The sequence below is a fragment of the Lepus europaeus genome, chromosome 11 (assembly GCF_033115175.1).
Source record: "Lepus europaeus isolate LE1 chromosome 11, mLepTim1.pri, whole genome shotgun sequence".
Classification (NCBI taxonomy): domain Eukaryota; kingdom Metazoa; phylum Chordata; class Mammalia; order Lagomorpha; family Leporidae; genus Lepus; species Lepus europaeus.
Genome location: NC_084837.1, coordinates 78,972,965 through 78,985,948, shown reverse-complemented (window position 1 = coordinate 78,985,948; position 12,984 = coordinate 78,972,965). Strand labels below are relative to the sequence as shown.

General features: G+C 46.0%; 1 protein-coding gene across 4 annotated transcripts in view; it reads right to left on the bottom strand.

Annotated features, from left to right (window-relative positions):
- Positions 1-12,984, bottom strand: part of CGNL1 (cingulin like 1) — a 176,369-nt gene that overhangs the window by 147,967 nt on the left and 15,418 nt on the right. Inside the window, exon 1 of one of the 4 annotated variants that reach the window (XM_062205996.1) lies at positions 5,832-5,904. The exons of 2 other annotated variants lie outside the window; for them this stretch is intronic. The gene's annotated coding sequence lies outside the window, so the exon portion shown is untranslated. Of the gene's footprint in view, positions 1-5,831; positions 5,905-12,984 lie in introns of those variants that run through there. One more of the 4 variants, XM_062206000.1, reaches the window with a different exon arrangement.

Sequence of the window (12,984 nt, the reverse complement as noted above, 5' to 3'; positions counted from 1 at the left end):
CCAACCTTTGTAGCAATTCCATGAGCCTTACAATATCTTCCTGGGATGTTCTCTCTTGCTAAAATTTAAGAACCAGGATTGATGTTCTCATGGAGATAAGGGCCCCAGCTCCCCAGAGGTGATCCACACTAGCTGAAGTTACAGTCCCCAGCCCAAAGGCAAGTACAGGCACGCCTCTGAGGGGATCGGCTCCAGGGCCCTGTGTGGATATGAAAATCCATAGAGTCCTTGAGTAAAGTGGCACAAGAACAGGCAGCCATTTGGCATGGTAACTAACCCACCACTTGGAAGTCCACACCCCAGTTTCCTGCTAGTGTGCACCCTAGGAGGCAGCAGGTGATGTCACAGTACGTGGGTCCCTGCCAGCCATGTAGAAGACCTGGATTGAGTTCCTGGCTCCTGGCTTCTGCCTCTCTGGTCCAACCCCAGCTACTATGGGCATTTTGGGGAGTGAACCAACCATATGGGAAATAGCACTCTTTATCTCTCTCATAAATAAAATTAATTTAAAAGTTAGTGTAATCGAGAAGAGGCATTTAACTGGTGGATTAGATACCTGCATCCCATATCAGGGTACCTGGGTTCGGTGCCCAACTCCAGCTTCCTACCAACGCAGGCTCTGGGAAGCCACAGTGGCAGTTTAAGTACTTAGCTTCCTGCCACCCACGTGGAAGACTTGGATTGCATTCCTAGCTTCTGGTCTCAGCCTCAGCCATCCCTGGCCACTGGGGGCTTTTGAGGAGCAAACCAGGAGGTAGCAGCTTTCTCTATCTCTCACATAATAAGAGTAATAAACAAAATAACATAGTATTTAACACAACATAACTTATACATGTCCTCCTATAGACCTGAAACCATCCCTTGATAGCATTTATACTGTGTGAGGTATTAGGCAAAGTAAGTTATTATTCTATGTTGTTTAGGAAATAATGACAATTTTTTAAAAAGTCTCTACATGTTCAGTACACACACTTTTTTTTTTCTCAATATTTTTGGCCTGTGGTTGACTGAATCCAAGGATATGAAACCTAGGGATATGTTTGTTTGTTTGTTTTTTAAGTTTATTTATTTTATTTATTTGAGAGGCAAAGTTACAGAGACAGGAAGAGACAGAGAAAAAGGTCCTCCATCCGCTGGTTCACTCCCCAAATAGCCGCAGTGGTCAGAGATGGGGCAATCTAAACCCAGGAGCCTCCTCCGGGTCTCCCACACGAGTGCAGGGGCCCAAGCACTTGGGCCATCTTCTGCTGCTTTTCCCAGGCCATAGCAGAGAGCTGGATCAGAAGAGGAGCAGCTGGTATCAGAACCTGTGCCCATATGGGATGCTGGAGCCACAGGCAGAGGCTCAGCCCGCTACGCCACAGCGCCAGCACCAGAACCCAGGGATATGAAGGGCCAAGTGTTGATGCAAGGAACCAGAAGTGTGCGCCGTTATAGGAGCAAGCATGGTATCAGTTCCCACAGAGGCAGCAGTCTCGTGACTACGAGAGCTGGAGGCACAGCCATCACCACTGTGCAGTCTAGGGACAAAGAGACTACAAACTGAGAACCACTGAAGATACCAAGGGGGCCTGCGCTGTGGCAGAGTAGATAAGGCCGCCGCCTGTGGTGCCAGCATCCCTTATGGGCGCTGGTTTGAATCCTGGCTGCTCCACTTCCAATCCAGCTCTCTGCTAACGGCCTCAGAAAGCACTGGAAGATGGCCCAAGACCTTGGGCCCTTGCACCCACATGGAAGACCCAGAAGAAGCTCCTGGCTTCAGATCGGCCCAGCTCCAGCCATTGAGGCCATTTAGGGGGTGAACCAGCAGATAGAATCTCTCTCTCCCCCTCTCTCTGTATCTCTGCCTTTCAAATAAATAAATAAATCATATATATATATATATATACACACACACACCCCCAAGAGATAAATAGGATTAATACGAATGAAAATGATGAGGCTTATTTAGTACCTACGTTTTACTAACTCAGGGAAATGCTTCCTTATTAAAACTGCAATGAAAACACTAAATATGTAGTCTCAGCATTTAAAGAAATAAGCTCAGGATCAGGCAAATGAACTAATATAAAATACCTAATTGCTCAACATGCTCCATAATCAAGCTATTATTTTTCTTTATTTTGTATTTATCAAATTAAGTTTTAAAACTTCTGGCTTTGTTTTTAAAAATTTATTTATGGGTCTGCTGCTGTGGCGTGGCAGGTAAAGCCAGCATCCTACATGAGCACTGGTTCAAGTCCTGGCTGCTCCAATTCCAATCCAGCTCTCTGCTATGGCCTGGGAAAGCAGTAGAAGATAGCCCAAGTCCTTGGGCCCCTGAACCTGCATGGGAGACTCAGAAGAATCTCCTGGCTCCTGGCTCTGGCTTGGCACAGCTCTGGCTGTTGCAGCTATCTGGGGAGTAAACCAGTGGATGGAAGACCTCTCTCTCTTTCTCTCTCTCTCTGCCTCTCCTTCTCTGTGTAACTCTTTCAAAAATAAATAAATCTTAAAAAAAAACTTATTTATATTACTTGAATGGCAGAGCTACATAAAGAAATAGTCTGTCCACTGGTTCACTCCCCAAATGGCGTTAACAGCTGGGGCTGGGCCAGTCCAAAGCCAGGAGCCAGGAGCTTCATCCAGGTCTCCCACATGGGTAGCAGGACACTAGCGGTTGGAACCATCTTCTGCTGCCTTCCCAGATACATTAGCAGGGAGCTGGATAGGAAATAGAGCCACAGGGACTCAAACTAGCATCCCAATGGCATGCCAATGTTGCAGGGGCCTTTTAAAAGGAAAGGAAGGGGGCTGGTGCTGTGGAACAGTGGGTTAAAACCCTGGCCTGAGGGAGTGCAGTGGAGGATGGCTCAAGTGCTTGGGCCCTGCACCCCATGGGAGACCAGGATAAGCACCTGGCTCTTGCCATTGGATCAGTGCAGTGCACCGGCCACAGCACGCCAGCCACGGCGGCCATTGGAGGGTGAACCAACGGCAAAAAGGAAGACCTTTCTCTCTGTCTCTCTCTCTCACTGTCCACTCTGCCTGTCAAAAAATTAAAAAAAAAAAAAAAAAACCCTGGCCTGGCGCGCCAGCACTAGAATCAGGGCACTGATTCTAGTCCTGGCTGCTCCTCTTCCAATCCAGCTCTCTGCTATGGTCTGGGAAAGCAGAAGATGGCCCAAGTCCTTGGGCCTCTGCACCCACGTGGAGGACCTGGAAGTAGCTCCTGGCTCCTGGCTTCAGATCGGCTCAGCTCCGGCTGTTGTAGCCATCTGGGGAATAAACCAGCAGATGGAAGACCTTTCTCTCTCTCTGCCTCTCTGTAACTCTGCCTTTCAAATAAATTGTTTAAAAATCTATTAAAAAAAACAACACAGGATTATAAACAAGTATTCACCATTCCCCAAACAAATTCCCTCACACTCCCAAAATTTACTTTTACCCACTTAACAGACCTTTGCCCTAAGTCAGAAATCCTCAATAGAAACAGAAAGAGTCCATATTCTCTGCTCTTAAGGCAAGACTAAGAGGTCTCTGATTGTCATGTAGAACAAAGTCAGGACTGTAGCACTATTTATTTCTGGTGAACTATCTCCCACCCCCAATTAGGATTTTCATCAGCAACATCAGTCCTGCATCTTCAGAAGAACATTATGCATCATTTCAAACAAAATGATTTCATTCATTGGTTCCATTCAAAATTTCCACCAACAAAGCAAATTACTCAAATATAGACAGTAATTAGTACTTGGGGATTAAACTCCACGTTGACCAAGAAAAGCTCAGGAAAGGGCATTTGGCACAGTGGTTAAGGCATTGCTTGGGCTTGAACCCAGAGAACCTGGGTTCAATTTACAGCTCCACTTCCAATTCCCATTTCCTGAAAATGCACACCCTGGGAGTGAGTGACTAACTCAAGTACTTGGGTCCCTGCCACCCAATGGGAGACCCAGATGGAATTCTGAGCTGCTGGTTTTGGCCTGGCCCAGCCCTGACTGTCACAGCCATTTAATGTATCTGGGACTGAACCAGCACATGAAATCTCTCTCTGCTTTTTAAGTAAAATGAAAATAGAAAATAATTTTTAAAACAACAAAAGCTTAGAGTTAATGCAGTTAAAGGAAACACAGGACAATTGTTGTTTAAAAACATAAGGTCTAAACACCACATAACATCCTCCATCCAAAGTGCCTTTCTCTGCAAGGTGATGTTCAAGAGCATTAAAACAACGGAAGTGTGTGTACCTTCCCAAAGTGGCCAACAACCTGCTAGTTTGAGTAAACTCAATTCACACTAGGACACGAGCCTGGTTTTCCTACATGCTCTGTAATCAGGTTTGCTAACAAGACTCATTTTTCCAAGAACACACTGTGCATCCTCTGGCTGCCAGGGGCTCACACTTTCCCACAGCGCTCCCACCTACCTTGGGAGCAGGAGCAGCCAGCACTTCCCAGCACTGCAGTACAGGGCCCATGCGATCACCTAATCCTAGGCATTCCATTCATTGCTTTCCTATTTAAATTACATAGACATTCAAAATACCCCCTTAACAGTATCTTGCTTGTATGAAAAAAAAAAAAATTGTGATTAAAAAACAAAAAAAAGGAAAGGAAAAACACACATATGCATATGTAAAAATAGGAAGCAGCAGCACACCTAAACATTAGCAGCAGTTTATCTTGGTGGAAGAACAGAAAACAGCTTTTCATTTTCATCTTAGACTTTTCTAGAATTCCAAGTGTTTTACTGTAATCAACTCTTGTTTTTAATCATCACAATTACAAATGAAGAAAGGTCAGAATTTTAATGTACAAGGTGTTCTACTTTATACTTTGTAAATACCTTAAAAGTTAGGAAGATTCCTGCTATGGTTTGAAGGCCACCACCAAAACTAAAGTTCAAATTTAATTGCCATTGTAACATTATTAAAAAGGGATAGGGCTAGTGCTGTGGTGTAGCAGGTAAAGCCACTATCTGCAGTGCCAGCATCCCATATATGGGTGCCGGGATGGAAGACCTTTCCCTCCCTCCCTCTCCCTCAATCTTTCTCCCTCTCCCTCAATTCCTCTCCCTCTCTCCCTTTCAAATAAATAAATAAATCTTTAAAAAAAAGTAGGGGGGGGGCCTTTAGGAAGTGATTAGATCTTGGGGCTCTGTCTTCATGGATAGCTTAATGTCTTCATCTAGGAAGTCATTTCCTGGTGACTAGGATGGGTCTGGCCTGACTTGCTTGTCTTTCTGCTTTCTGCCATGTTATGATGGTACAGAAAGCCTTCATTAGACAATGGCACCATGCTCTTGCACCCCCTACCTCCAAAATGGTGAGTCAAATAAAGTTCTACTGTTTATAAATTACTCAATCTGGGGGTGTTCTGTTATAGCAACCCAAAGTCCATCAACAACAGATAAACAATTACTGAGACATGTTCATAAAATGAAATATGAGAAATTAGCAACACATTTAACAATGAGAAAGAACAACTCAGTGCTATCTGCAGATCCATGGATGAATTTCACAAGCCTAATATTAAGTAGAAAAAGCCAGGCTCAAAAAAAGGCATTCTGAATAGGATTCTCTTTTTAAGAAGTCCAAGAACAATGAAAACTTATCTGTGATGACAGAAACAAAACATGGTTCTCTTAGTTGAGGAATAAAAGGCAGGAAGCATGAGAAAACTTCCAGAGGATTCTGTATACTTATGATTTGTGTACTTTGAAAAAAAAAAAAAAAACTGGGTTTATGCCATTGTAAGCATTTACTAACTGCATGGTTGTAGAAAAAATTCTTAAGCTTTCCAAGCCTCAGTGTGTATATCTGAACATGGAGAGAGAGACAACATCATTACCTGCTTCGTGGGAATGTGGAGAGACTAAGGCCAGTCCAGCACTTCCCGCGGTGCCCCAGCACACGATGCAGCCCACAACATCTACGGAGGTCTCCCGCGGTGCCAGGCACTGCTCATTTAAGCTCTGACTACCGCAGTGATACCATCTGTCCCAGTTCCAGTCCTTCTCTGTTAGGGCCAGGGCACGGCAGTGACCTGGGCATTCAGGAGTCATCTGTGTGTAACCCCAACCCCAGCTTTCATTCCAGGGAGAAGGCTGAATCACTAGTTATGCCGCTGCCAGGAGGATTAATCACAGACCACTGAAGAGAAAAACGACGTTAGCTTCTGAAAGCAGTAGCTGCTTTTGCGGGAAGACAAAGAATATTTTATTCCGGTGGAATAATTCATTTTAAACTGAGAGGTCAGCTGGGAACTAAAGAGCTCATCTTTCTTCCCTAGGCAAGAGCACAGACAGCTAACTCGCAGCTCAAAGTTGTGCATGGTGGCGAGCTACATTTATTACCCTGTAACGTAGTTCAGATTTACAACAAAAATCATCTTGAGAGAACATGTTTGCTGCGTAAAAGAACTGAAAATTCTCGTCATGAAGCCAGGGGATCGGATGAGACAAGCTCCTTTTAATTAAATGAAATATTATAAATGCTGAAGCAATTATCTCCAGTTTACAAAATTAACCTGCAGATTTAAGAATGACTCAGGTCTCACACATTCTTCAACCAAGAAAAGGCAGCTTGCCTGAACTGAAGCCCAGCCCCACCATTCACCAGCTGTATCACCTTGGGCAAGTTGCTCAAGCTCTCTGTATCCACTTTACTCTCTGTAAAATGGGATGATAATAGGGTTGTTACAGGAAGTAAATGAGTTACCACATGTTAAGTACTTAGAACACGAGTGGTAAAGAAATGTTACTATGGCTAATGTGTATTATATTTTTTGATGTAAACACAGAATTCATCTAGAGCTATACAACTGATTCACAATATTTACAGATACAATAGACTGAAAATCCAAAGAGGACATGTAGTAAAACTACACTGAGTGAGGATGAATATTTGGGTTTTGTAGGTACACAAATGTACACAGAGACACACACATACACACAACACACAGAGTAAATCTCTTTCTCTCTCTCCATCTTCATCTCTCTCAAGAAATTTAAATCAGGACAACTCCAGAACATAATGTACCAATGATCTCAGGTTCTTTGGACGCCAAAATGATTCTAAAAAAGTAGTAATCTGTTTCCAAATATTTCTAAGGACCCATTAAATACACACACACACACACACACTGAAAAGGTATTCAAGTAATTGCTGTTTGTATTTCAAAATCATGCTGGAAACTTTCCAGGTCACATCTGAGGAGCAAAGTGGATAATGGTCAAACATGGACTCTCTTCCGCCCACAGCCGAGCAGACCTACTAAAATTTTATATTTTCCTCCCATTGTGAAGGCTGAAAAGCTTTGCATTTTGTTCCAAAGGAAATGATCTTACCATAGCTGGACGATGTCATCATTGTCTGAGTAAAGTGGGTATCCGGTGGCCATTACAGAAGGGCTGACTGCTAGACCCCAAGGGTATTCAAGTTAAAAGCAACTCAATGGAAATGTCAGGTGCGACACTCCCTCTCTTGATTTACAGGAGTCAGCGCAACATAACGGGGTACTCTACTTCCTCCTCCCCTCTCTTGTTAATAAAAAGGCTTTCCATTATGGAAAAGAATTCTACTTAAAACTCCTAACATGGATAATCCTTTCATCCCACCAGCTCCTCTACCCGCTAAGACTCTCCTCTAGCAACACCTGCCAGTCAGGTTGGAAACCCCCCCACTCCCCACCCCACTGTTACTGTGGCTTTCTATGGTTTTCAAGATCACATAATTAAGATAGAAACTTTCTGCAGTGTTTGTCTACAGTATCAGAGAATCTTTTCCATTGACATTCTAGCTCAGCGGGGTTGGCATCCCACATTGGAGTGCTGGTTCAAGTTCCAGCTACCCAACTTCTGATCCAGCTCCCCGCTAACGCACCTGGGAAGGCAGCAGCAGATGGCCCAAGTGCTTGAGCCCCTGCTACACACAGAGGAGACCCAGATGGGGCTCCTGGCTCTGGCCTGGCCCAGATCTTGCTGTTGAGGCCATTTGAGGCATGTACGTGTGGATTAAAGATCTCTCCCTTGCACGCTCGCTCTCTCTCCCTCTCTGTGCCATTCTTAAGTAATTTTTTTCAAAAATTTAAATCCTTAAAAAAGAAAACTTCTTGTTCTATACCTAACACAATGTTTAAGACAGATAGCTCTCCACTGAAGCCACGTATGATAAACACATGAAGGCCCTTCCTAGGAAAGAGCTCTTCCAGTATTATTATCCAGAACTCGGTAAGTAGTCTCCAATAGGAGACAGACTATGAATCTAAACTTTCCTACTCAGACTGACTCCTTAGCAATGAATTTGAGTCTGGGAGCTCAAGGAAAAAGTAAGAAATGACAAACTTTATTTGCAAGATAAATATCCTACAGAATCAACCTTTCTTGCTGACGTGAGCTGTTGAGCACTTCATAAAGTTGCTCTGAGTCTTGATCCAAACATTCACTCACTCTTCAGATGTGAACTTGACTCAATGAGGTGCACGACACTGTGCCGAGTACCAAAGAAGATAAAAAGTGCCTCACGCCTGGCCTTCTTCCCCTCCACCACGTCTCCTCATGCTGATTGCACATGGCTCAACGGCGCACCTCTCCCTTCTTTCTTGCTTCCGATAATGCCCATCTTAGGGTCCTGCTTTCCCCTCAAGCTTCCCATCCCTACACCCCATTAAGAAATATCTATCACTTTTCACTTTGAAGGCAATACAGTGCTTTTCCTAAAATTCAGTAAGAAGGGCAGCATAAAATAAAAAAGGAAATTTCCCTCTGACCACACTACCAATCCCACAGCCCAGAATACCAAGTTTCTTGGGATTTCTTCCAGAAATTTTTATTCACAATCAGGAATTAATACTTTTGGGGCCGGCACTGTAGCGTAGCAGGTAAAGCTACCACCTGCAGGGCCGGTATTCTATCTGGGCACCAGTTTGAGTCCAAGCTGCTCTGCTTCCAATCCAGCTCTCTGTTGTGGCCTGGGAAAGCAGCAGAAGATGGCCCAAATGCTTAGGCCCTTGTACTCACAGGAGAGACCTGGAAGAAGCTCTTGGCTCCTGGTTTCAGATGGGCTTATCTCCAGCTGTTGTGGCCATTTGGGGAGTGAACCAGCAGATGGAAGACCTCTTTCTCTCCCTCTTTTTGCCTCTGCCTCTCTGTAATTCTGCCTTTCAAATAAATATTTTAAAGGAATACTTTTCTAAAAACTATCATGGGATCTCAAAAAATAGAGTTGTGTCTTGCTTTTAGAAAAAGAAACTTACTTTGTTGTTTTTCTATCGACACCTCTGGATTTGTCCAATTCCCTGTATTTGTGCCTTCACTTATTTAACCACTCCTCTAGTGAAAGCATTTAGTTTCTTGCTAGTGTTGTGCCACAACAACGTCACAGTGCATGTCTTCAAGTTCGCCAGCACACTTGTGCAAGTGTAGTCATAAAGTAAGTGCCTAACCATGGAAGGGTTAAGTCACAGTATGTACATTTTTAATTTTGAAAACTCAACACCAGTGGCTACCTACCCATGATGACTGCCCATTTCCTCCTGGCCAACAAAGCCCTCCCTTTGTTCCCTGTGCTCCAGGGAAGGCAGAACCCCTATCCAGCCATAATACTACCCTACACACAAGCCAAGGATGCCCCATCTCCCAAGCCAGTCATTGATTTAGGTGTAGGACCTCACCTGGTTCTGCCAAAGAAGCCTAGAGTCTTTCTGCCCAGAGCTCCTGGCAAAAATTTTCTCTGCTTTGCTCTTTTCTTGCCTATAGACATCACTGTATATGAAGATGTGGTTGTTGGAGTGACTGCAGCCACACTGGGACCATGAGAACACAAGTTTAAGAGCAAACATCTAACACTCATTGAGGCTGGCAAAGAAAAAAATTGTTTAATTAACACTCTGAACTGCCCCAACTTTGGATTTCTTATTTACATGTGGTAACACGTAAATATAAACCACTTTTAGTTGGATTTTGTGCAAACATCCCTGATGCCAAACTGCTCCCCACAAAAAGGCCCACTGAATTTATAATCCCACCCAGGGCACACATGGGAGTGTGTCTCCTCACACCCTTAGCTTCATGAGATCTGAGTTCCCAGCTGTTCTCAGATCCTTGTCTTCCTTAGAGAGTGGAGCCACTCTTCGTTAAACACAGAGCATGTTGCAAAAGGGTGGGAGAGAGGCTGCTGGCCCTTGGCCACTATTTCTTTCTGCCTCTGTCATGTCATTGCACTGCGGCACAAGGTTCCCGTGGCTTCTCCAGGGAAGTAGACATTGTCATCCCAGGGCCCCACACCAGTCACTCACCAGCCAGCCGGGGAAGGACCAGCATGATTAGACTGGGGCTCCCATCTGCTACTTAGGACCTGCTTGGCTGAAGCCAAGTCAGCTGAACTCTTAAGGCTGTTTCTCTGGATATACAAAGACGGCTCTGGAAGCTTCGTCTCAGAGTCCTGCTGAAGACTGGGCCTGGGGCGTGGTGCACATAGCCCATGCTGCTGAACTGTGCCCAACTATGAGCGGTAAGGCTTGGGCTGACTTCGCCACAGATCTCAGGCGGAGAGAGGACCCTGTTTTGCTCCTTCTTCGTCCTCTTGACTCTCGACTGTCTCATTCCTGCCACAGCAGAGGGCAGCCTGTCAGGTCCGGACTGCTCATCAGAAGAACAGCAAGTCCATCATGTCTGGTTCCCCTTCCGACAGGAGTGCCACTGCAGTGACAGGAAATGAACAAGCCGCGGTCAGCTGAGAGGCAGGGCCTGCCACGCTCCTTACCCATCATTGCCAAGGCCTGGGCTGATACCTGCGCACGCTGTAGTTAATTTTTCACCCAGCTGGCCTGGGTTTTGCAAGCTCCCAAAAGGCTGGTTTGGCCCTGTTTCCCTCTTCCCTCTCATTTATTCTCTACCACTGTGGTGAACCGAGTTACTGTTGCCAGTACTTCACTCCTCGGTACACACCATCTTCGGTTCATGTGACTGCCTCACCAGCTCCTAGAGCAGGCCAAGTGCATTGCCTCACTCCCCTGATGTTGGGCTTGGCCATGCGATCTGTTTTGGCTGAAGGAACACAGGCAGAACTGACAGCGGGCAAGTTATGAGCCCAAACCTTCCAAGGCACCGTGCGTCTCCACCTCCCCTCTCCCGATGCGTCTGGGATCTGCCAGGACACTGTCCAGCCCGGCTGCTGCCCCTTCACCCCGGGATTGGAATGCAAATGGAGGCCTGAAGTCTGGCTTGGCCCAGCCAATTAACCAAACCACACCCAACCTACAGACGAATGAGTGGAAAATAAATGTCTGTGGTTTTAAGGCATTGAGATAGGAGATTGTTCGTTACACAGCAATATAACCCACATAGCAAAAGCCAATATAACCATTGTAAGAGCAAATATAACTAAATTTGCCTGGTACATAATAGACTTGCAATGATAAATTATCTGTGTTTATTTTAAGGAGACCCGAATCCATTCAAAGATACGTGGTATACCCCTACACCCCAATACGAGGTGTACCCCTATACCCCTACATGTGAGGCAACATGCTAGGCCCACAGGAAGCTGAGTAAAAAGAAAGATACAAGGGTAACTAATTCTTGCACTCCAAGCTTCCTCCTCTGTATTGGCAAAGCCTCCGCTTGGGTCATTTATGCATTGGCTTCCCCGAGTTAACTCACAAAAGGGCTAAGATTCAGCATCTGTGCACTTCAGTGATCTCAGACGTACAGAGGGTGCGCACGGCTTCCTTTTTTTTTTTTTTACAGGCAGAGTGGATAGTGAGAGAGAGAGAGACAGAGAGAAAGGTCTTCCTTTTTGCCATTGGTTCACCCTCCAATGGCCGCTGCGGCCGGCGCATCGCGCTGATCCGAAGCCAGGAGCCAGGTGCTTCTCCTGGTCTCCCATGCGGGTGCAGGGCCCAAGGACTTGGGCCATCCTCCACTGCCTTCCTCGGCCACAGCAGAGAGCTGGCCTGGAAGAGGGGCAACCGGGATAGAATCCGGCGCCCCAACTGGGACTAGAACCTGGTGTGCCGGCACCGCAAGGCGGAGGATTAACCTGTTAAGCCACGGCGCCGGCTGCGACTTCCTTCTAAAAGTGTACTGTTTGCCTAAAACACAGTTGAGAACTACAATTTTTATTTTTTAAAGGGAAAGAAGAACTGGAACGATTCCTTATGAACTCCTTAGCCCTACTAATCTTTCAGTCACGCATCACACATTCCCTGAGCACCTGTGCCATCCCAGCAACCGCTATACAGCTGTGCTAGGAAGTGGCCCCCACTTCATCAGCCCAAACCACAGCTGCCCAGGTGCAGCCACTGAGCACTAATGTATTATTCAGAAACAGCATGGCTGACATCTCCAAGTACTGTCCGGTATCTGATTTAACACACACACACACACACACACACCCCTCCCCATCACCTAACTCACGTCTTGGCGTTTGTATTTTTACATGAAGAACACTGTTTCATCTGCAGATGTGCTACTGCCTCCCTGCTCTTCTCCCCTTCCGGGCAATAAGGAACCCAAGTGTCGCCCATGTCTCTTCTCCCGTGCACTTGTGCTCATCAAGTTGTGGGAGACACACATTTACTAACTGCAGCCCTGAAGTCTTTTCAAAAAACTTCATCCACTGCTTGTCCCTTTGTCCCACAATTATTGATGTCATGTTAATACAGTCACCAAACCTCGCTTCTCCATCTGCAAGCCACGTTTTCTTGGGGGGGCCGGCGACATCACCCTGTCCCATGGAGCGCACGCACCTGCCTAGCAGGGGAACCGGCAGCCTTTCTGCGATCCATCCTAGCTGGGAACTGGCCGAAGTGAAGGGCCCGGTGGTGAGCAGAGCACAGCAGTGCACAGCTCCCGCTCTCCACACTGCCCCACGCAGCGGGCACTCAGGAACTCACACAACACAACCCTGGGGGCCAGGATTCCGGCCTGGACAGTCCAGAGCCAGGGTCCGGCTCTTTATGGCCAGACCCCCAGGAACCCACCAAACCCTACCCTGTGCCA